Consider the following 25,571-nt stretch of genomic DNA (forward strand, 5'->3'; position numbering starts at 1 on the left):
CTATCCTTGACAGGATCAGGGAGAAAACTCTCCACTGGTTGGAGTTATACTCAGCAAAAAGAAAGATGGTTGTGGGTGTTGGAGACAGGACATCGCTGCAAGAGTTCCGCAGTGCAGTGGCCTAGCCCTAACCATCTTCAGCTGCTTCATCAACGATCCTCCCTCCATCATAAGGTCAAAAGCGGGGATGTTTGCTGATGATTGCACAGTGTTCAATATCATTCACAATTCCTCAGGTACTGAAACAGCATGTGCCCGCATGCAGCATGACCTGGACAACATTTAGGCTTGGGCTGGTAAGTGGCAAGTAACTTTCATGCCACACAAATGCCAGACAATGACTTCCTCCCCTTGACATTCAATGGCATTACCATTGTTAAATATGAGGTCACTACTGACGAGAACTTAACTGGACCAGCCACATAAATACTGTGGTTACAAGAGCAAGTCAGAGGCTGGGAATTCTGCACCGAATGATTCACCTCCTGACTCCCCAAAGCCTGTCCACCAATTACATGGCAGAAGTCAGGAATGTGATTGAATACTCTCCACTTGCCTGGATGAGTGCAGTTCCAATAACACTCGAGGAACTTGACACCATCCAGGTCAAAGCAGCCTCCTTGATCAACACCCCATCCACCACCTTAAACATTCACTCCCTACACCACCCTAGCAATATGGCTGTAGTGTGGACCATTTACAAGATACACTTCAGATACTTGCCAAGGATTCTTCAACGGCATCTCGGGACCTCTACCACCTAGAAGGATGAGGGCAGCAGGCATATGGGACCACCACCTCCTCCAAGTTCCCTTCCAAGTTACACACCATCCTGACTTGGAAATATATCACCATTTCTTCAACGTCACTGGGTCAAAATCCCGAACTGCTACCTGACAGCAGTGTGGGAGTACCTTTGCTACATGGACTGCAGCGGTTTAAGAAGGCAGCTCACCACCACTTTCTCAAGGACAACTAGGGTTGGGCAATAAATGCTTGTGATGCCCACATCCTGCAAATGAATAAATTAAATAAAAATGAACTTGAAGCCATTTTATCCAAACACAATAATTTATTTCTTGACGTGCTACCGTGCTACCAAGAAGATAAACCTGTTTCATTGAAAAGTTGCTTTATTATTTGGCTTTATCAAAAACACATTCTGAAAAGGGTATATTAAAGCATTTTGGACTGAAGCTATTGTTATTACTTTTTCAGTTTTGTGTCTTTTCAGCATCCTGCTCTGACTTACTGTTTCTCTGTAATAGTCAACCCGTAAATACATTTGACCAAATAGACTTAGGGCTGGATTTTAAAAGTCGGTGGCTAACCCGCTTCCGCCCAGCCCGGGGATCTGACCCGCAGTTTACGGGTTCCCGGGCTTTGATTGTCCCGAGAGGGGATTTCCACCCACTTGAGGGAGAAGGATCCACTTCAGTGAGCTGTCGGCCAACCAACGGGCGGACAGCTCTTAGTCCCAGCAGCGCCACCGGGACAGCAGCCCAGCCAACGCCATGGAGCCAGGACCTCAGGTAAGTTGGGCTTGCCTCACTGGGGGGGTGGTTGGTCGTGGCGGTGAGGCAATGGTAGTTGTTTGGGGGGGAGGGCCGGTGGGGGGCGGGGGGGGGGGGGTTGCGTTTTGGGTCCCGGGGGTGGGTTGGGAGGTGGGGGCAGCCCTCAATTGGGCAACCTATGCTGGGCAGCCTATCATGACCCCAGCACGCCCACTTGCCATGGGTAAAATACCTGTGGAGGTGGGCAAATGCCCTTAAGTGGCCGTTACGTGGCCACTTAAGGGCTTCGATTGGCCTGGGGTGGGCAGGCTGCTCCACCCCACCCCCGCCAACCGCTGTAAAGTTGGCTGGAGGCGGAAAGGCCTCCTGGAGCCTCCCGCTCAATTTTATGCCACCCCCATCATGCCACCATCCGACCTGGTGGGGCGGCATAAAATTTCAGCCCTTAGTATATATCCATTGCACTGATAACATGCTATTTCCAATCTTTTGGAATAGACCAGAGAACATTGTGGGAATTCCATGTGACCTCCAGTGCGCAATATACTGCAATATTAATAATCTGCATTTACATAGTACCTTTAACGCAAAAAACGTTCAAGGAACTTCACAGAAGGAAAATGGAAACCAAGCCAGGAAAGACAACATCAGGAGAGATGACTAAAAGCTTGGTTGAAGAGATGAGCTTTGAAAAGGGCAGTAGGGTGTAGAAGCAGAGGGGTTTAAGGAACGAATGCCAAAGAGTAAGACACAGGTACCTGACAGCTCTGCCACCAATGGTACGGTGATAGGAGGGGCTATTTATTAAGCCTGGGAATCTATAAAGGTGCAGTTTGCTATTTATAAACCAAACCTGCTTGTAGACACCTCCTTTGAGCCACAAAGACAAAATGAAACTATTGGAAAAAAGCAGAACCATAACATTAAAGTAAAAAAGAGAGACCTTGCATTAATATATTGCCTTTCAGAACCTCAGGACATCTCAAATCTTTTCACAGCAAATGAAGTATTTTTGATGCTTGTCACACTTGTAATGTAGGGAAATGAGGCAGGCAATAGGTGAACACCAAGGTACATCAAACAGATACGAGATAAATGAACAGATAATCAGTATTAGTTGCTGATGAGTAAATGTTGGCCAAGATATTGGGAGAACTTACCCATTCTGTAAACAGCTTCTAGTTGTCCATAGTCGCAACATGAGTCACACTTAGCTGTAGGTTTAGCCTTCCCCTTAGGAGTTCAATGTTCTGGTCAATACTCCCACTAAGCTGCATTGATGTAGCTATGCTGCAATCTGAAACATACCGCACAGTGTAACAGGCTGTGCACAACCAACATTCCCTTGATGATGTTGTTACAACCAGGTTTGGCCGTAACAGCTTTAATTTTTTAAACACCGTGTTTTTAGCTTCCCCTTGGTGAGTCCTTGCTCACTGCTCCCTAATTATAATTGCAAAGAAATCAACCAGACAGGTTTTCTCAGATTTAAACAAGAAATGTGTAAGTTTATTAATCTTAAAACTCTAAATCAGTTAAAACTACAAAGAATATGCAAAACGACCACCCTAGCATGCATACGTAATAAACACACACACAAATAGAGACAGAGGAAGAGAAAGAATTAAGGAGGTAAGGTTTTAAGTAATAGTTGGAATTCAGTTACTGGTTCTGGGTTGGATGTAAAGTCTTTGATTGAAGTTAAGTCTTTCAGTTCTCGTTGGGGCCCAGTGCACACTTTCAGACTTGTTTAGCTGGTGCCAGAAGGCTGCAGGAGTCTTTTGCCTTGAAGCTTGAGTTACTGTTGTGGGTCCCTGGAACTTTGCATGAGAGAGAGAGACAGAGAGAGGGAATGCTTTCTTCTTGAAGTTCAATTGCAGTCTCTTCCTTTCTGTGTCAGGCACAATTCAAAAATCTCCAGGTTGGCCAGCAGGTTAGTCATGTGATGAGCTCCTTGTTTGAAATGGCCTCTCCTGCGAGGTTTGTGGTTTTCTCCAAGTCATAGAGTCATAGAGTTATACAGCACAGAAACAGGCCCTTCGGCCCATCATGTCTGTGCCGGCCATCAAGCACCTAACTATTCTAATCCCATTTTCCAGCACTTGGCCCATAACCTTGTATGCTATGGCGTTTCAAGTGCTCATCTAAATACTTCTTAAATGTTATGAGGGTTCCTGCCTCTACCACCCCTGCAGGGTCTGTATTCCAGATTCCAACCACCCTCTGGTTGAAATTTTTTTTCCTCAAATCCCCTCTAAACCTCCTGCTCCTTACCTTAAATCTATGCCCCCTGGTTATTGACCCCTCCGCAAAAGGAAAAAGTCTCTTCCTATCTAACCTATCAACGCCCCACATAATTGTGTCTACCTCAATCATGTCCCCCCTCATCCATCTCTGTTCTAAGGAAAACAACCCTAGTCTTTTCAGTATCTCTTCCTAGCTGAAATGCTCCAGCCCAGGCAACATCCTGGTGAATCTTCTTTGCACCCTCTCCAGTGCAATCACATCCTTCCTATAGTGTGGTGCCCAGAACTGTACACAGTACTCCAGCTGTGGACTAACAAGCTTACCAGACACTCTCAGTGGGGGGTGGAATGCTGGCTCTTACATATTCAATGACCCTCAATATCTCTTGCTCATCATTATTGACAAAACCCAGCTGGCTATTTGCATCAGGGAATCCTCCCATTGTCTCTCCATGCAACTGTCCTTCAGAATGCAAATATGCAGCCAAGTTTTCAGCCACTGTTCTGTGGTCTTTTTAAACAAGTTACTTCAATATCCAGTAAACATTCAAATAATAATGTTCCATATGACAAAATTAATATGTCTCGTGTTGGCAGGTGTGGTTTCTGTCACAATATGCATGTGCACGACCACTCAACAATCTTAAAGGGATTGTGTGGTGAAACAAATATGTCATGCACAACAAACATTGACTGAAATTTACAACATAAGGAATGAGATTGAGAGTTCTATGGTACTTTGTTTTGGTGATTATGATTTATATAGTGACTCACATTCAAATCTAATAAAATCCCTTATTAAATGAAACCCAACAGTTTTTACACTCAAGGCTCAGTGAGAGTGATTTAGGACAACTGTATCACAACTATGCATTTGCCCATGGAATGTCAATTTTCTGATTAACATGCAAAATGTACAATAAACGCAAAATGCTGGAAATCTGAAATAAAAACAGAAAATTCTGGAAATACTCAGCAGATTAGGCAGCATCTGTGGAGAGAGAAGCAGGGTTCATCAGAACTGGCAAAGTTTAGAAAAGCATTAGGTTTTAAGCAATTTCAGAGGGTGGGCAGTGGCATGGTGGGTTTTGGTGGGGAAGAAAACAAAAGGGAAGGTGTGTAATAGGGCAGAGGGCAGCAGAGATTACTTAACAAAGACGTCAAGGGACAAAGCCAAAGAGCGTGTTAATGCTTGTGGTGAAATGGGGCGGCACAGTGGTGCAGTGGTTAGCAGCGCAGCCTCACAGCTCCAGCGACCCGGGTTCAATTCTGGGTACTGCCTGTGTGGAGTTTGCAAGTTCTCCCTGTGTCTGCGTGGGTTTTCTCTGGGTGCTCCGGTTTCCTCCCACATGCCAAAGACTTGCAGGTTGGTAGGTAAATTGGCCATTATGAATTGTCCCTAGTATAGGTAGGTGGTAGGGAAATATAGGGACAGGTGGGGATGTGGTAGGAATATGGGATTAGTGTAGGATTAGTATAAATGGGTGGTTGATGGTCGGCACAGACTTGGTGGGCCGAAGGGCCTGTTTCAGTGCTGTATCTCTAAATAAAAAATAAAAATAAATTTGTCCAGAGAGAGTGTTAAGGGCAGAATAATGAAAAAAAAGGCACATGATTAAAAATAAAATAAAATAATTAAAAAAAAGAAAAATATGAAAAGTTCAGTGACGCTCTGAAATTGTTGAACTTAAGGTTGAGTCCGCAAGGCTGCAGAGTGCCTAATGGAAAGATGTGGTGCTGCTCCTCGAGCTTGCGTTGAAGTTCACTGGAACACTGCAGCAGGCCAAGGACGGAAATGTGGACATGAGAACAGGGTGTGTGTGTTGAAATGGCAAGCAATGGAAGCTTGGGATCATGCTTTCGGACTGAGTGGAGGTGTTCCGCAAAGTGGTCACCCAATCAGTGTTTAGTCTCCCCAATTTTTAGGGATCCCCGGAGCAATCCTCCAGTCTTTTTTATTCAAGGTTTAAGGAGGCGGCATCCCCGTCCCTTTAAACACTTAATAGGAATGGGGATCCCACCCACAAAGGGCTGCTGACCAATCACAGGGTTGGCAGATCAACAGTATCGGCAGTGCCATCGGGGGGGAGTGGCCACTGTCGGTAATGCAGAGGCATTGGACCCAGGCCCAGCATTGGAATCCTGGACCTGTGGTAAATGAGGCGGGGTCACCGGGGCCAGTACTGAAGAAGGCCTGTCAAGGGGCCAGGGGTTCGGGGTGGGCATTTCATCCAGGGGAAGGCGGGGAGGACCTGGGGGGTACAGTGGTTCCCAGGCAAGGGGATCCTCCGTGGGCCACAAATTCCCATGAAGGAGGGAGCCCCCCCACCCGCCCCCCCCGAAGCCCACAGGAAGGGCGCCTTGTTTTCCAGGCAACCTCCCAACGTGGCGGTGGCCCCCCCTCACTGCTGGTAAAATCCCAGCGGTGGTGGGAAAAGGCTCTTAATTGGGCATCAATAGGCTACTTAAGGGCCTCAATTGGCCTCAAGGCAGGAAGGCCGACATTGGCCTATCCCGTCCTGGGAAGATCAAGCGGAGCAATCCTGGCATTGGGTTCCGTGGTGGCCGCTGCTGCTATGATTCTCCAGGACCCCCCGGCCCCCCCACCCCCCCATCACCCGCATGGAACCCGACGTCAGCCTAGGAACAAAATCCAGCCCTTTATAGCTTCTGAAGTATAGTCACTATTGTATTGTAGGAAACACAGCAGTCAATTTGTGCCCAGCAAGCTTCTACAAACAGCAATGAAATAAATGAACAGATAAGCTATTTTTTATACTGTTGGTCGAGGGATAAAATCCATATTATGCCTTCTCTCCTGCAGTGAAAATGGTCCCAAAACCTCAAATACCCACCACTCATTTGGCTTTTCTGGACATATGGGCATAATGTCCTATTGAATACAGAATATGCTTGAGGAAAGGAGTTAAAGGTAGACATAGTTAATCTTGATTATATAGACATAACTCTATCGGGACTATTCACAGTACAGTTTGTAGAATATGATGGTAACAATGCAGGCAATGGAATTAGCAATTTTGGGCGGTTAGTATAACTCCCAGTTTTTTTTTATTCGTTCATGGGAAGTGGGCGTCACTGGCTATGCCAGCATTTATTGCCCATTCCTAATTGCCCTTGAGAAGTTGGTGGTGTGCTGCCTTCTTGAACCGCGACAGTCCATGTGGGGTAGGTACACCCACAGTGTTGTTAGGAAGGGAGTTCCAGGATTTTGACCCAGCGACAGTGAAGATATAGTTCCAAGTCAGGATGGTGTGTGACTTGGAGGGAAACTTGCAGTTAGTGATGTTCCCATGCATCTGCTGCTCTTGTCCTTCGAGGTGGTAGAGGTCGCGGGTTTGGAAGGTGCTGTCTAATGAGCCTTGGTTCGTTGCTGCAGTGCATCTTGTAGATGGTACACACTGCTGCCACTGTGCGTCGGTGGTGGAGGGAGTGAATGTTTGTGGATGGTGTGCCAATCAAGCGGGCTGCTTTGTCCTGGATGGTGTTGAGCTTCTTGAGTGTTGTTGGAGCTGCACCCATCCAGGCAAGTGGAGAGTATTCCATCACACTCCTGACTTGTGCCTTGTAGATGGTGCACAGGCTTTGGGGCATCAGGAGGTGAGTTACTCACTGCAAGATTCCTAGCCTCTGACCTGCTTTTGTAGCCATGGTATTTATATGGCTACTCCAGTTCAGTTTCTGGTCAATGGTAGCCCCTAGGATGTTGACCTGGCACTTGTGTGGCGCAAATGTTACTTGCCACTTATCAGCCCAAGCCTGGATCTTGTCCAGGTCTTCCTGCATTTCTACACGGACTGCTTCAGTATTTGAGGAGTCGCGAATGGTGCTGAACGTTGTCCAATCATCAGCGAACATCCCCACTTCTGACCTTATGATTGAAGGAAGGTCATTGATGAAGCAGCTGAAGATGGTTGGGCCTAGGGCACTACCCTGAGGAACTCCTGCAGTGATGTCCTGGAGCTCAGATGATTGACCTCCAACAACCACAACCATCTTCCTTTGTGCTCGGTATGACTCTAACCAGCAGAGAGTTTTCCCCCTGATTCCCATTGACTCCAGTTTTGCTGGGGCTCCTTGATGCCATACTCGGTCAAATGCTGCCTTGATGTCAAGAGCAGTCACTCTCACCTCATCGCTTGAGTTCAGCTCTTTTGTCCATGTTTGAACCAAGGCTGTAATGAGGTCAGGTGCTGAGTGGCTCTGTCAGAACCCAAACAGGGTATCACTGAGCAGGTTATTGCTAAGCAAGTGCTGCTTGATGGCACTGTTGATGACAGCTTCCATCACTTTGCTGATGATTGAGAGTAGACTGATGGGGCGGTAATTGGCCTTGTTGGACTTGTCCTGGTTTTTGTGTACAGGACATACCTGGGCAATTTTCCACATTGCCGGGTAGATGCCAGTGTTGTAGCTGTACTGGAACAGCTTGGCTAGGGGTGCGGCAAGTTCTGGAGCACAGGTCTTCAGTACTATTGCCGAAATATTGTCAAGGCCCATAGCCTTTGCAGTGTCCATTGCCTTCAGCCGTTTCTTGATATCACAGGGAGTGAATCAAATTGGCTGAAGTCTGGCATCTGTGATACTGGGGACTTCAGGAGGAGGCCGAGATGGATCATCAACTCGACACTTCTGGCTGAAGATTGTTGCAAATGCTTCTGCCTTATCTTTCGCACTGATGTGCTGGGCTCACCCATCATTGAGGATGGGAATATTTGTGGAGCCATCTCCTCCAGTTAGTTGTTTAATTGTCCACCACCATTCACGGCTGGATGTGGCAGGACTGCAGAGCTTAGATCTGATCCGTTGGTTATGGGATCGCTTAGCTCTGTCCTGCCGGTGGGTCAGGACATACCCAGGGATAGTGATTGCAGTGTCTGGGCCATTGTCTGTCAGGTATGATTCCATGAGTATGACTATGTCAGGCTGTTGCTTGACTAGTCTGTGGGACAGCTCTCCCAACTTTGGCACAATCCCCCAGATGTTAGTAAGGAGGACTTTGGAGGGTCGACAGGGCTGGGTTTGCCGTTGTCGTTTCCGGTGCCTAAGTCGATGCCGGGTGGTCCATCCGGTTTCATTCCTTTTTATTGACTTCGTAGTGGTTAGGTACAATTGAATGGCTTGTTAGGCCATTTCAGAGGGCATGTAAGAGTTAACCACATTGCTGTGGGTCTGGAGTCACATGTAGGCCAGACCAGGTAAGGACAGACGATATCCTTCCCTAAAGGACATAGTTGAAAAGGTACAGCCTATCTCAGGAGAAGCAGCTGATCTCTGATTATAGTGTATTCCACAAGCAAGTATTGAATGCTTAGAGGATCTAGAAGTTAGTTTTGCATCAGATGGAGGAAGCACGTGACAAATCCTAGGAAATCTTCATTGATACAGCTTTTCTCAAAACTTTGAAGTGCTTTTGCACCCTCGCTAACTATTTCAGTGGTGTATGAAAGATAAGTTTCACATGGATACATAGAGATAGCTGGTTGAGTTCACCTGCCATAATCATCTGACAGGTCCTCAATAGAAGTTCTTCAGTCTTCCACCTCCCAAGCTGTAGCCCTGGGGAGCATCAGGATAGGTAAATAAGCATAGAAGACAGTCACCAAAGGAACTGCAATGTTTGACTCTTAATTATTGCTGTTAATTACTATATACAGATTGAAAAGACTTGTTGGAATAATTAATGGAAAGGAACATTGGTGGGTTGCATAACTGTCAACAGATCCACTATTGGTTGTTTTGTGTCCCCGCCAAAGATGAAAGTTCTGCCCATCTCTGATTTCATCTCAAATCCTTCTTGGTCCCTTGATGCCAACTTCTATTCCTTATTGAGTAGCTGGTCTGGAAAGGAGTCCCTCAGACGTTCTCAATGCCACTCTGAAACAGGCTGCTAGGAAAGGCACAAGAGTAGCTCAGTGATTACCCCTGCTCCAGCTCCTACTCCCCCTCTATGGAGAAGCTTAATAATCCTCCATGACAGTAATTGACTGTATTGATGCACTGCCTGGTGACACACCCTATTTTGCATAACAATTGTAAAACTAATAGTGTAATTTTGTACTTGTTGAGTGATGTCATGAACTGTAGAAATATTGTGGACCATTCATCTTAATACATCAGATTTTGATTAGCATTAGATAATCTTGCAATAATTATTTCATGTCCCTACAGTGTAAACATAAGCCTGCCTTAATTACATGGAATGCACTGACAAATAATACCTTAGCCACAGATATTACAGGAAAGAATTAGGACCACAATTGAAATAAAACAAAGCCTATTGTTGTCACTATCTATAAGTCATAAAATCGTTGGAGAGATAGCAAGCAATAATCTCTTTATGGGGTTCCTGAGTTTATGACATCATCTGAACCCCATAATAAAATGATTGCCTTGTTGTTCCTCTCCACTAGCAATTCTCCATTAAAAGCACCCAAATTTGAATGAAATGAAATCAATCACAGCAACCAGTTATTCTCGATGTAGTTAATTTGGTGCAGACACAGTACTGCAGTGCTCAAAGGGATTCCTTTCTTCTCATTTTTTCCTTGACATTAAATCATGATATGCATCTCTGTACTTTTTTTCACCATCCTCCACAGAAATGAACATTTTAATGGTTTCACTAAGCAAGGTGTTGAGCAAAAATGATAATTTATATAGCAGCACTCCCAAGCATTCTATCAGCAACCCCAATCCACAGAAGTATTCTTGGACATCTGCAGTGCAGTACTAGCAGCAGGATGAAAATTATGTTACACTAGAGAGCTCTTTCTGAGACCGATGATTAGACAGGGGAGTTCCATGAGAAAAAAAATACTGCACAATATTATGGATAGGAGGCTGGGGAGAATGAATAAAAAACCAACTCCGTCTTCACTAAGACTGGCCTATACTTGTGTATGCAAACAAAATGCTCTCTAAGTTTCATTAATGTAAATACAAATTTAAATGCCATTCATGTAGCACATCAACACAAAAGGCCTTCTGCACTGGCAGTATCTCACCAGGCCAGTGAGTGGAATCCACTAAACCCAAATACATGGACTGTAACAATATTTCTAATAATCATTTCTGCACTGGACTATTATTGTAGTACATGAACATAGTCTGGCACCTCAAGCTACATTTTACCTTGTTAGAAGTGTTGTTTTCTAACACTTCAGTTTCAAATACAAATAAGGCAGAGTACTGTCATGTCAATCATGCCTGACTCACATTTCAACTTGGTTTGATACAATTGATGCCAATCTCATAATATTCCAGTACCACACGAGATGAAAATCATGTCAAAATAGTTTGAAAAAGGAATGGCTCTTTTATTTGTCTCAATCTACACTCTGCCATTGTGGTGACACTTGAAGATTTAATGTCTGTATTGCACAACTGCAGTGACGACTTCAGCTGGTGTCTTCGAGATAATGGGCAGCAGTAGGAATGTTGTCAGGAGGTGACTTTTATAGAGTAAGAGGTAACATTTATACCGACTTCCTTTTATTCCAGCTTTTAACATTTGTACAATCCTTTCCCAGTCAGGCCAGTAAATCGGAGACTCCTTTACTTCCCTTCTCCATTAAAATTGTAATAATTCAGTTTAGATCAATGCATAGCAGGATTGCAAGAATATATAAAGATTTACAAGAAGGCTGGAATAATAATGTGTCTGCATAAAGCTCATAAACAAGGATAATGAGCCAGGAAGAAAACATATGCTTCATTTTTATTCTTACAGAAAATATAATAATAATTGTATTCCATGAGGATCCTATGAGCTTGAAGCTATTGTGTACTGCTGATTAGCAATCTGTTTTAAAGCAGTGCTGGTTGCTCTTTTATATATTAGAGAGCTGCATACCTCTTCCACTCTCACTTCCCAGCAAAACCAGTGATCAGAGAATTTTATTGACTACATAATAAAACAGAATACTTAAGACATTGCTATATACTAAAGCTAGCATATTGTATATGTCAAGGGTCGTGCAATTAACTAAATGTAGGCTTATAACTAATGACAATGTTATGTACTAAAGATAGTGCTTGTTATATACTAAAGATAGAGCTATTCTATTCCATCCATGATCAGGAAGCATACCTCAATGTGGAGAGGTTGATGAAGCATTGAAACAGGTTTATCTTCAGAGCTGAAATACTGTACCTGTGTTTTGTTACACACATTTACCATTTTGGTATTTTTTAACTCAAATTTTCAACAGGAGGAATTTCACCTCCCAGATTGGCTACATCATTTAGGAAATGCTGCGGATTGAAGTGCCCTATCAAACCTCTTGTTTGCAACCATCACTGTAATGTGAACCTATATATTTTATATGACCCACAGGCAAAATAAAAACTTTTAATAATACAGTGCCTCTCAGAGAGAAGAATATCTCAAGAGTGGTTTGCAACAAAGGGGAAGATTGCTGGTCAGGAGGTAGGAAAGGTTGAGTGTGATCCACTGAAGTCGTGGTCTGAGACAGTGTTTTGAGTGGCTTTTGAGGGAAAGAAGGCAAATTGACTTTTTGCAGATTTCCAAAGGGCAGAGATGACTGACTGATTTATGGAGATGGAGCAGTGTTGTCCAGAATTGGAGGAGCAGAGCATGTGGACTGTAACATAAAACTGGTAACTCTAAATTGAGAGTCATAGAAAAGTTACTGCAAAAATCTGTAGTCACTGAACTCCAGTGGTAGCTGAACATGATGTAAATAGAATCAACTCCAAGAGAATTGGGATCTTATTGATCCTAGTCATTCTTGCGCTCACTACAAGCTGGAATATCATTAGTAGAGTTCAAAAGAGGTATACATAATACATCAGCTTAGGGTGGATAAAGAGCTTCAAAGGACCAAATATATTGAAATACTGCTATGTTTGTACTTTTTGAGAAAGTGTGCAGCACTCTCAAATAGCCATTTCAGTTAACAAACTATTTAGTATGCTCCACTTGTTCTGTATTAGTCATTGCTTTCCACAAACCTTCTCTGCATTGCTTAGATAAGTGGTACATCTTGTCCTAATGCGAAGGCATTCCTTTCTCATAGCTCTAAGGAATTATTTTGCATTAAGCTTACCTGAACTAATTAGTGCATTGCGTGGTTCTAGACTAAAGGGGAAATAGTATATTCTTGAAGTATTAAAATACTGGAACATTTCCCTCTTCATTTTATTGGGTGTTGTTCGGCAGTGCAATGTGTTGTTTCATCATTTCTTCCCCCAGTCAGTTCCTGCATTACCTAATATTACCTTAATACCTAATATTACTGTGCAGGCTTATATCTGTTAGGATAGATGAAAGGCAGGAAATGGCCTCATTTTCTGCATGTTACTCATGCTTTTTGATATATGTATCATGTGGGAATTATAGTGATTATACTAGATGCAGTTATTTTCAATTAGAGTTGTAAAAGAGTTTAGTGTGATTTAGACTAGACTAAGTTAGTGTTAATGGAGTGAAACAGAATGACCTATATAGCTACTGAAAAGCATAAGCAGAATTTGGATTATTACATCGATAAAATGCAACACTGATGCTATCATGAGGGAACGTGAGCACATAAAGTTAGGGAAGTAAGTTGTTAAATCACATATTATGAGGTATCAGAAGTGTGAAATAAGTATTTTTGTTTTAAAGCGAGCCCTATAAGTTTTTAAGTACTATCTGCATCACTTTCTCTAGCTAATTTTTATTTTGAACTCGATGGGGGTGATTTTATGCAGTTCCCCCCGCGGCATTTTTGGAGGCGCCTGCCACCCTGCTACCTTCCCGCCCCCCCACCCCAATTAAGTACGTGGCGGGACGACCCATGGATGGCCTTCCACCCCACTGACAATTGAGGCCGTTAATTGGGCAATTAATGCCCAATTAAGGGCCTCAACCTGCTTGCATTGGGTTTAGCCCAGCAGTGGGCGGGCCTGTCGCCATGTGGGGAGCACACCAAGCAAAATAATGCCTGATCGAGGGACCCGGCATTAGGAATGGGGAGGGGGGCCTGCTGAGAGCCACCCCCATGTCCTTGCTGCTGACCCCCCAATACCCACCCTCCCCCAAAACCCCAACCCTGTGAAACCTCTCCTGCCATCACTCACCTGAATCTGGATCTAACGCAAGCCGAGCCTTGGGTGGTGTTCTTCTCAAATTGGCCACCACCTCTGTGGTGGCGCTGCTCAGTAAAAGAGCTGCCAGCCTCTGATTGGCCAGCAGCTCTTGGCAGGCGGGACTTCTGTCACCAGGGTGCTTTATCCTGGGGAAGACCGGCTGCTGTCCACTTAGGTGCCTAATTGGCACGGCATACTGCTGGCCTTCCCCAGAGGAGGCAACACGGGGCTCTCGCCGACTCTTCAGCTGGTGGCCGAGAACCCCGTTGCCTACATGAAATTCCACATAATATTAGGTTGTGAACAATGACCATTAAATAGCAAGCCTGACTGATAGTGGACCTATGATTGGTTCGACTGAATTTACATTCATACTGATCTTATACCAAATGAGCTGCATTTAGCTCAGATCCTTTCATTAATATCCCCAATTTTAAAATTCTATTTAAAAGCCTGACTAGTGTTGTTGGACTGGAACCTTTGCTTTTGGGATTTTCCTGGAGAGCAACACAACAATAACAATAAGCATTTATTTAGCAGCTTTAAAGTAGTAAAATGCCCCATATGTAAATCTGAATGTAACTATAAGAGGAGGAATGTGAAAAGACCTTTCAGAGTGAAGGTTGCTGCTGTGAAGAAGGATGAATGTCAGCACATTCTGGGGGTTGATGAACTGTCATTCTGGGAAATTTGATGTGTTCTTAGAACGTCACACAGAAAGAATACAGAATGGACTGAGAAGGATAGGAGATAGGCATTGAAATGTTTTGGATCTTCATGGAAGACACTGATTTCAGTGTTTAGAAATTTTGCTCATTTTTGTTTTAGTTTTTTTTGTTTGGTGCTACTTCCCATATTACCAATTAAATGGTAGCAGGGCATTTAAAATCATCTGTCATTAGTTAGGTTTGGTCCTGCACCATTCATCTCAAAACAGTTTTGTCCATAAAGTTTCTGAAAATGCAAGCTGATAATGGCGTAACAAGGGCAACAGGGCATCTGGGACCTGAGTGAACAGGACAACCAACAGTGTATCTCCTTAACCAATCAGTTTTAAGGGATTAGGAAATAAAGAGGAAGGATTGAGAAGAAAGTGCAAATTAGAGTGTGTGAATTCAATGTCAAATCAGGTACAGAAAGAGAATCAAAGGGAGGGAATGAGACTGGAATAAGAGAGACACAAAAGAAAAGAAAAAAAAACTTTTACATTTTACATTTTTTAAGTCTGCAACAGCAATTAGTACCCAAAAGCATGAGACTCCACACTTTAAATAGTTAATTTTCAGTGCCAGAGAGGTTTATTGTTGGTAATTTAAAAATATCACATCATTAAAAGGGTACTTATGCTTATAATGATAAGGCTTAACTTTCAGTGGTGAGAAGGAAGAAACTCTTGTTTTTATTATACCTTTCAATATCTCGCGACATCCCAAAGTGCTTTACTGTCAATGAAGTACTGTCACTGTTGTAATATAGGAAATGCAGCAGCTAATGTGCACACAGCAAACTCCCATAAACAGCAATGTGATAATGACCAGATAATCTATTTTTTATTAATACAGATTGAGGGATAAATATTGGTCAGGACACTGGGGATAACTTCCCTTTGCCTCTTCAAAATAGTGCTTTGGGATCTATCTGAGAGAGTAGACAGGGCCTTGTTTTGATGTCTCATCCAAAAGGCAGCACCCCCTTTGTACTGCAATGGCATGCCAGCCTAGATTTTTTATACTCAAGTTTCTGAAGTGGAAATTGAACCCGTAAACTTCTAACTCTGGAGCAAGTGTGCTGCCAACTGAACTACAGCAATACCTGGAGTATTGCTTAGAGTTTTGGTCCCCTTACTTGAGGAGGGATGTAGTTGCATTGGAGGCAGTTCAGAGAATGTTCACTAGATTGATTCCAGAGATGAAGGGTTTGTCTTATGAAGCGAGATTGAGCAGTTTAGGCCTTTACTCTCTCGAGTTTAGAAGATTTGGAGGAGATCTAATTGACGTATATAAGATGATTAAGGGGGTTGACAAAGTAGACGTAGAGAGGATGTTTCCTCTGATGGGGCAATTTAGAACAAGAGGTCATAGTTTTAGGATAAGGGATAGCAGATTTAAAACAGAGATGAGGAGAAATTACTTCTCTCAAAGGATTGTGAGTCTGGAATTCATTACCCCAGAGTGAGGTGGATGCCGGGACATTTAGTAAATTTAAGGAGGAGATAGACAGATTTTTCATTAGTAAAGGGTTGAAAGATTATAGAGAATGGGCAGGAAAGTGGAGTTGAGGCCGAGATGAGATCAGCCATGATCGTATTGAATGGCAGAACAGGCTCGAGGGGCTGAATTGTCTATTCCTGCTCCTAGTTCTTAAGTTCTTATATACAATTAGTTTGTATCTGCAGTGTAAATACAGCAACTTCATGCCATTCAATGCATTTAATGGCGAGGCAGACAGCAAAATGCTGCTTTTGCAAAGCTAATGACGGAGCTTGCAATTTGGGCAGCAGATTTTGCTTATTCACATTTAACCACCCGACTGTGCCTTGCCTGAAGTTGCTGAACCATTTGCACATAAATAACAGTGAGTTCTATTATGACTGTTATTTTGACAGCAAATTCTGGCTTATTACTTAAAGCACAAACATGTTGGCCCACAGTTTGTTTTGGCAGGGCATCCAACAGTAGCAGCTATTAGTTAGCCTTGTTTGTAGGGCAGTAGGTAGCACTTTTGCCTCTGAGTCAGAAGGTTGTGTGTTCAAACCCTCTCCAGAGACATGAGCACAAAATCTAAGCTGACATTTGAGATCTTAAAAGGTGCTATACAAATTTAAATCTTTTTTTACCATTGAAAGTTAAGTCTCATCGTTACAAGTACAAGTATCCTTTTATTGATGTGATGATTGTTAATTATTGATAATTAACCTCTTTGGCACTGAAAATTAACTATAACTGTTGGAACTACTGTCTTTCGCATGTGACATTAAACCGAGACTCTGTCTGCCCTCTCAGTTGGGTGTGAAAGATCCCATGGCACTATTTGAAGAAGAGTCAATATTTATTCTTCAATCAGCATCACTTCAACAGATTATCTGGTAATTATCATTGTGTTTGTGGGATCTTGCTGTTTGTAAATTGGATGCCACATTTCCTACATGGCAACAGTGACTACACTTCAAAAGTATTTAATTGGCTGTAAAGCGCATTGGGACATCCTGAGGTCATGAAAGGCGCTATATCAATGCACGTCTTTCCCTTTTCTTTTGAACACATTTAGATTTTAAAATATTTTGCACCGGAATTTGCTGGAAGTGTGAGCTGATAATGTCACAGCGAGGGAAACAGTGCATCTGTTACATCACTGTTACTTTGACAACAAATTCTGGACTACTGCATATGGGATAGTTCATATAATAAAGCATAAAGCATAATATAGGATGAATGTCATAAAATAATAGAATGATAAAGGATGGTGAATATAATAGTATAAGATCGTAATTTTGTACAGAATGACAAATAATATAAGGCAAGTACAATATAATATAATGTAGATTGTAAATATAATGTACAACAACAGCAACTCTCAAGAAGGTTAACAGCATCCAAGATGAAGCAATAAAAATAAAATACTGCAGATGCAGGAAATCTGAAATAAAAACAGAAAGTGCTGGAAAAACTCAGCAGGTTTGGCAGCATCTGTGTGGACAGAAGCAGAGTGAACGTTACAGTTCAGTGACCTTTCATCAGAACTCGGGACTCATCATTCAGGTGCAGGGATTTATCTCTGTGCTGCCAGCAAACCCGCCCCCCACTCCGTGTCCAAATTTGGGCATGTCCAAATCTCTAAGTCATTGTGTGTACTTGTTCCAAAGGATTTTTTCTTAAAGCATTTTGATAAACAAGAAAAAGAGAATTATTCTATTTTGGAAAAAATATTCATTTGAGCAAATGACTTATGAAAGTGATATTGTACTCCAGAAATCACAGTGGAATGAGTTATCTTTCTTTAGCTTGAAATCATTCATTAGCAATGGGGATGTTGTTCAATCCTGTTTGAACATGATAGCCTGAATTTTTTAGTCTGGAGAAGTTAACAGTGTAGGATTCAAATTACTCAGCAAAGAAATTTGGGGTAGGATTTGTGGATATACCTTTTGCAACAAGATTATGTTTTACAAGAATGTCTCTGAGATTATGGAACAGAAAAGCCATTTGAAAAAATCATTTTAATGAGCTCCCCAATGAGAAGCTGGGTAAACACTCTCCTGGACCCTATGAAATTCTTTCTTAAATTTACAATTTTTATTCACTGTTTATGCTCGTCAAAGAATATCTGTGCTGCGAATGCAAACATTTTCTATTTAGACGTTCAACCACAGCATCAAATGCCCGCAGGTCAGGTATGGCACAGTTTTGTGCAGTTGAAAGCACTTTGTACTGTATCCCAGCAATTTGTCTTAGTCTCAATTTCAGAAATAAGAAGTCCACTCCTACTCCATTAATTTTCCCCCCCATCCTCAAGCTCTCCCTCCTCCTAAGCAGCTTCATATCATGTTGTCTGGATTATGCACAATTTTGTGCTAGGAAACCTTTATAGATTAGGTTGTGACCACACAAGGGGAGGGGAAAAGGGAAGGGAAGGAAAACCCAATGTGGAAGCACAAAATGGAATCCATGGGCAAGTGATGGATCAGCACAGCACCTGTCACCTGTTTGATCACCAGCTGCTACATGAAGTAAGTGCAAGGAGGAGTGTGTGTTTGGTTACACAGCAAATATTAGAAACTTGGGCATGTTGAAGTGCATGCCTGTCTAAAGAAACCCACCCAATGTTCAGATGTTGCTGTATCTGGGCAATGAAGTGAACCAGGATTACTTAATGACAGCCAGGATAGCTGCAAGATGGGGTCATGTCTTGCACTGTATTCATAATCCTTTGACTTACTTCTTAAGAATATGTCTTTGCTTGCCCAACAAGATGGCAATGAATACAAGTAAACAGACTCAAATTGAAGGATTCAGAATTGTATGCCTTTATTTTTTTAAAGAAGCAGCCTACCATGAATGCCCTTATATCACAGCATAATAGGGCAAGATGAAACTGCTAGTCTTCCCTAAGCTCAGGGCTAGTATAATCTTGCTTATCGGGGTTGTCTCAATGGCGTTTGCTGTTACATAGCCATATGTACAAACACATAAGCATCACACACACAGTTATGACAAAGTAAGTTCTATTTGAATGTATGTCTTTCAATCAGCATTCTAATATTTATTTCTTTTCTCTTATTGCAGGACTATAAAAGCAACCTGACAGTGGTCCAGAGGAACACAACACCTTCTCACTAACATTTTCAAAAACCAGTACGGTTTCACACATTCTGGAGGACAACACCAGTCAGCTTGAGGAGGTAGTAGCATGTAGATCATAGGTGAAGAGAAGCAAGTGCTGGTAGCAGGGGAGAAACGGGGCCCTGAGACAGGATGGCCACATGCATGACATCAATAATGTCCTGTCCCACAGTAAACGTGCAGCTCTATGTTGTAATGATGGCTGTATTCCATGAAGAAAGAAAATAAAGGAGTTGGCATTGGTAAACAATGTATCTGTCACCTGCATCAGTGAACTGCTGCTTGTGAAATTTGGCAGATATCCCCTGCTGTTTCTTGGAAGAAAATAGTTGTACAGCAGTTCAAGGCAGTGGTCAGCTTGACAGCCATTGGCAGCGCTGTCTCTGTCTGATGCAGCCTATATTCCTGCCGTCCTAGTGAATTGTAAGTGATAAAGACCTATTTGTTCTGAGATATGTAGGTAGGTGCATTTTGGTCTGTATGGATAGGTTGTTGGGTATGAGTGGGTCCAGCAGGACTGCCTTAGGTGTGAATGCACCTTCTTCTCATGCCATCTCCAGAACCAGCAAATAGAAAGGTACACCCGATGTTTACCCGTTATCACATTGTGGAAGTGGCAACTGAAATTGCAGCAGCAGAAAACACAGGCGGAAAATAGAAATCTAAACATTAATGTCAATAGGTAACCACAAGAAAAGCTATTGGTAAATGCTATGAAAAAGTGCATGGAAACTCAAATCAGCAGAGAGTACTGTAGCATAGAAAGCTGTAAAGTTGATAAATAAATTCTTCTTTAAATACTATAATATCCAATATGGATGAAAGTACATTTATTGCTGCAACCATTTTAAATGTGTGTTCAATGACTACACTGTTTTGTTGACAAAAAGCATCTAGAATGCTGCCACTAGCTCATTAACATAATTTTCCCCATGATAAAAGCCAGCAGCACAATAGAAAACTACACTTTTGCAGTATTATAGAAAACTGCAACATCTCACTGTGATGACAAGGTAGCCTGGCTACTGATGATCCGGTCTGTGAATTGGGCATGACATACTCACCTGACTCAATAATTCCCCTTCAATTGAGCAGTGCCAGTGCTGCTGAAGTACTCAATCACATAATCAACTCTAGTGAGTCCTGTTGACATCATTGGGAACTGACCTTGATAATTTACTGATTGCAACAGCGTGAAGGAGACTAATATCAGCTGAACCCATCATTTGCTCACATACGAACATACGAATTAGGAACAGGAGTAGGCCACTCTGCCCTCAAGCCTACTCCGCCATTCAATAAGATCATGGTTGATCTGATTGTAACCTCGACTCCACATTCTCACCTACCCCGATGAGCTTTCACCCCCTTGCTTATCAAGAATCCAGCTACCTCTGCCTTAAAATATTCAAAAACACTGCTGCCACTGTTTTTTGAGGAAAAGAGTTTCAAAGACTCATGACTCTCTGAGAGAAAAATGTTCTCCTAATTTCTGTCTTAAATGGGTGACACATTTTTAAGTAGTGACCCCTAGTTCTAGATTCTCCCACAAGGGGAAACATCCTTTCCACATCCACCCTGTCAAGACCCCTTAGGATCTTATATGTTTCAATCAAGTCGCCTCTTACTCTTCTAAACTCCAGCAGATACAAGCTCAACCTGCCCAACCTTTCCTCATAAGACAACACGCCCATCCCAGGTATTAGTCTAGTAAACTTTCTCAACTGCTTCCAATGCATTTATATCCTTCCTTAAATAAGGAGACCAATACCATATACAATACTCCAGATGTGGTCTCACCAATGCCCTATATAACTGAAGCATAACTTACTTTCCTACCTATCTTTGTGTCATCAGCAAATTTATCAACCATACCTTCAGTCCTTCATCCAAGTCATTTATATAAATTATGAAAAGTTGAGGCCCCAGCACAGATCCTTGTGGCACACCACATCTTGCCAACCAGAAATTGACCCATTTATGCCTACTCTGTTTCCTGTTAGCTAGTTAATCTTCTATCCATGCCAATATGTTACTTCCTACACCATAAGCTTTTATTTTCTGCAATAATCTTTGATGTGGTATCTTATCAAATGCCTTCTGGAAATCTAAGTACAGTACATCCACCAGTTCCCCTTTATCCACATCACGTTACTTCTTAAAAGAACTCCAATAAATTGATTAAACATGATTTCCCATTCACAAAACCATGTTGACTCTGCTTGATTACCTTGAATTTTTCTAGATGCCCTTCTATAATGCCTTTAATAATAGCTTCTAACATTTTCCCCAAGGCAGATGTTAAGCTAACTGGCCTGTAGTTTCCTGCATTCTGTCTCCCTCCTTTTTTGAATAAAGGAGTTACATTTGCTATTTTCTAATCTAATGGAACCTTCCCCGAATCTAGGGAATTTTGGAAAAATAAAACCAACACATCAACTATCTCACTAGCCACTTCTTTTAAGACCCTGGGATGAGGTCCATCAGGATCCAGGGACTTGTCAGCCCACAGCTCCAACAATTTGTTCGGTACCACTTCCCTGGTGATTGTAATTTTCTTGAGTTCCTCCCTCCCTTCCATTTCCTGATTTACAGCTATTTCTGGGATGTTACTTGTATCTTCTACAGTGAAGACTGATGCAAAATAAATGTTCAATTCATCTGCCATCTCCTTATTATCCATTATTAATTCCTCAGACTCAATTTCTATCGAGCCAACATTCACTTTGTTAACTCTTTTCTTTTTTAAATATCTATAGAAACGCTTACTATGTGTCTTTATATTTCTAGCTACCTTTCTCTCGTACTCTAATGTTTCTCTCCTTATCAATCTTTTAGTCATTCTTTGCTATTTTTTAATATTTTATCCAATCTTCTGACCTGCCTCCCATCATTGCGCAATTATGTGCTTTTTCTTTAAGTTTGATACTATCTTTAATGTTTTTAGTTAACTGTGGATGGTGGGTCCTCCCCTTGAAATTTTTCTGTCTCGTTGGAATGTATCTATTCTGTATATTCTGAAATATCCCCTTAAATGTCTGCCACTGCAGCTCTATTGACCTATCCCTTAACCTAATTTGCCAGTTCACTTCAGCTAGCTCTGCTTTCATGCCCTCATAATAGCCCTTGTTTAAGTTTAAAATACTAGTCTTGGACCCATTCTTCCCTCCCTCAAACTAAATGTAAAATTCAACATAATATGATCACTGTTACCTAGGGGCGTCTTCACTATGAGGTCATTAATTAATCTTATCTCGTTGCACAATACCAGGTCTTGTGTAGCCTGCTGTCTGGTTGGCTCCAGAATGTGCTGTTCTAAGAAATTATCCCGAAAACATTCTATGAACTCCTCATCTAGGCTATGTTTGCCCATCTGATCCTTCCACCTTCCTTCAGTTACAGTGTTTAGTAAAGCTGATCTAAGCTATTTTAATAAAAATCAAGCTGATAGGATTCTGAAGTTAACAACATGTATATAGCATCTTTAACATAGGATGTTTCACAGGAGCGTTCAGATAAATTTGACACCAATTCACATAAAGAGATATCAGGACAGGTGGCCAAATGATTGGTTAAAGAATTGATTAAGGAATGACTTAAAAAGGAAAGGTTGAGAGGCAAAGAGGATGATGGAGGGAAATCCAGAGCTTAGGGTAGAGGCAGCCGAAGGCATAAGCACCTATGTTGGAGTAATGAAAACCAGGATCCTTAAAAGACCAGAATCGGAGGAGTGCAGAAATCTCAGTGGATTGTAGGGCTAGAGGAGGTTACAGAGATAGGGTCCATGGACGGATTTAACCACAAGGATAAAAATGTTAAAATCAAGGTTTGCCAGACCAGGAGCCAAAGGTGTGCTGATGCCAAATGAATTAAATATGAAAATATATGAGATACCATTCCACTGGCTTGAAATGACAGTGGTAGCAAAGCATCTGATAATGAAAGACTTTCTTTAAAAGTCTATTATAAATATTAAATAATTTGTATTCAATAAAAATATGCTTTAAATTAAGACAAATAAAGTTGAACAGTCCCAATGAATTCTGCATGAAGCAAGATGAGGAAACTTTTGGACACTGAAATGGCAGGAAAATGAAGGGAAAAAGCAACATTTATTTCTTTGATCTCCGAAAGATATCCCATTACGTGTATCTGAAAAAAAATCATAAAATTCCCAAAAGTCTTTATTACAATGTTTCATTTTCTTGGTTACGTTATGGAGATATTAATTCATAAATTTAATTACAAGAAAACAGATCTTAGCACACTGCTGTAACTGATTTAAAACAGAGTTCCAGATCAAATTGATCAGAATTGATCTGTAATTTCAAGAGTGCAGAATGGTATTCGATACATTTTCATATTAAATTAATATGGCATCAACAACATCACATCTAACTATCGGAACTGTGTTCTTTCCTTTGAAGAGAACAATTAGAACATTAGTATTCTCAAACTGAATCACACAACAATAGCTTAATTAGCATGCACACTGCTCCAGTTGCACTGGAGCCAATCCACAACCAAAATGTAATGTAGTGCACCATTAAACACATTTCTTATCTCTTTATTGAATTATTTCTTTTATATGGAGTATAAACAAAATAAATTCTGTGGACCCAAGAGATGCAACAAAATAAATTCTGTGGACCCAAGAGATGCATTGGCTGTTACTTGCTCTGAGCTTCACATCCTGCTGATCTCCATATCAAAAGTTCTAATTAAATGGCTTAAGGGAATGCACATGACCTCACAGCTAAATCTTAACTTTAGTTTTGGGGATTAAAAAACAAATTTCAATTTCTAATACTTCAGCAAGAATACAATAAAGATCATTTTTGTTGTTTTATTACTCATTTTCATTGATCTTTTCGAGCAGGGTTGTCCAACATATGGCCTCTGGGCCAGGATCTGGCCCACCAAAGTTTTCCATCCAGCCCGCGGATGTATTTCAAAGATGAGAAATTTTTCATTGTCCTCTTCTTTTCGACTGGCTTTTTAAAACATCGCACTGTCAGTTTCACAGCTGACAGGTTGGTTTCCCAACTTCAGAGGGATTCAGGGTTTTCTGGTGGGTTCTGACTTTTTTTTTAAGCCTGCTGGAAAATCCTGAATCTGTCTGAAGTTGGGAAACCAACGCCAGCTGTGAAACTGACAGCGCAATATTTCAAAAACTGAACAACCACAAAGTTGCTCTGCTGAGCACTCCCGCTCTCTGCAACTGTCAGAGAGAGAGAGAGAGGGGGGGAGGAGGGGAAGAGAGAGAGAGAAGGACGCGGAGAGAGGGGGAGAGAGAGAGGGGGAAAGAGACAGAGAATAGACAGAGAGAGAGAGACGGGGGAGAGAAAGAGAAGGGGACAGAGAGGGAGCAGGGAACAAAGAAAGAAGGGAACAGAGAGGGAAGGGGACAGAGAGAGATGGGGCACAGAGAGAGAGGGGGCACAGAGAGAGAGAGGGGGGGACCAAGAGAGAAAGGGGGACAGAGAGTGAAAAGGGGGGACAGAGAGAGAAAAGGGGGGAACAGAGAGAGAAAAGGGGGGAACAGAGAGAGAAAGGGGGGACAGAGAGAGAAAGGGGGGACAGAGAGAGAAAGGGGGAAACAGAGAGATGGGGGGATACAGAGAGCGAGGACAACACAGTGGGGTAACAACACAGAGAGGGGCAACACAGGGGAAGAGAGAGAGACAGACAGAGCGAGGAGGGAAAGAGAGCAATCAAGATCACTCCTGACAGATGGACATCTATCAGGAATACTCTGCATCACTACAACAAATGTGCGGGCAAAGATTGACTACTTGTGCAAGCAAAAAAAAAGCCAGGTATCTCACTAATTCAGTGTCCAACATAGTGATGAGAAAGTGAGTCAATAAATTAATCTTCTCATTTAAGGCTTCTTCACAAAAATGCACATTTGTTGTTGTTCTGGTTAATAGTAAGATAACTTTTAATGCCTTTATCTGTCTGAAATTGTCTCACTGGCCCCTATGTAAGACAAAAATTGTAATGTAGCCCCCACACTAAAAGGTTGGACAACACTGTTTTCGAGGATCTCCCTGCCTCATACATTCAGTCGCATCAAATTATGCAGTGCATATCCTGACCAGCACAAACTACTGCACTCCCATCATTTCCATTCTCTACAAGCCTCACTGGCTCCCCATAACCCACCAAGTTGGCCTAAAAATTTCCAACCTTACTTCCAAAACTATCCATGTCCTCATCTCACCCAACCTCCATATGTACCCTTTGATTCTCCAGAACTGGGGCTTTTTGTTGTTCCTCACTCCCTCTGCTCAACTACTGATGGTTAGTTATTAGCCTCTATAATCCTATAATTGGATAGGTTCTGGCTATATCCC

At 42.1% G+C, this 25,571-nt stretch overlaps 1 protein-coding gene across 6 annotated transcripts in view; it reads right to left on the minus strand.

Annotated features, from left to right (window-relative positions):
- LOC137383840 (synaptotagmin-B) overlaps positions 1 to 25,571 on the minus strand; it is a 691,314-nt gene that overhangs the window by 518,843 nt on the left and 146,900 nt on the right. The window lies entirely within an intron of this gene.

The sequence above is a fragment of the Heterodontus francisci genome, chromosome 25 (assembly GCF_036365525.1).
Source record: "Heterodontus francisci isolate sHetFra1 chromosome 25, sHetFra1.hap1, whole genome shotgun sequence".
Classification (NCBI taxonomy): domain Eukaryota; kingdom Metazoa; phylum Chordata; class Chondrichthyes; order Heterodontiformes; family Heterodontidae; genus Heterodontus; species Heterodontus francisci.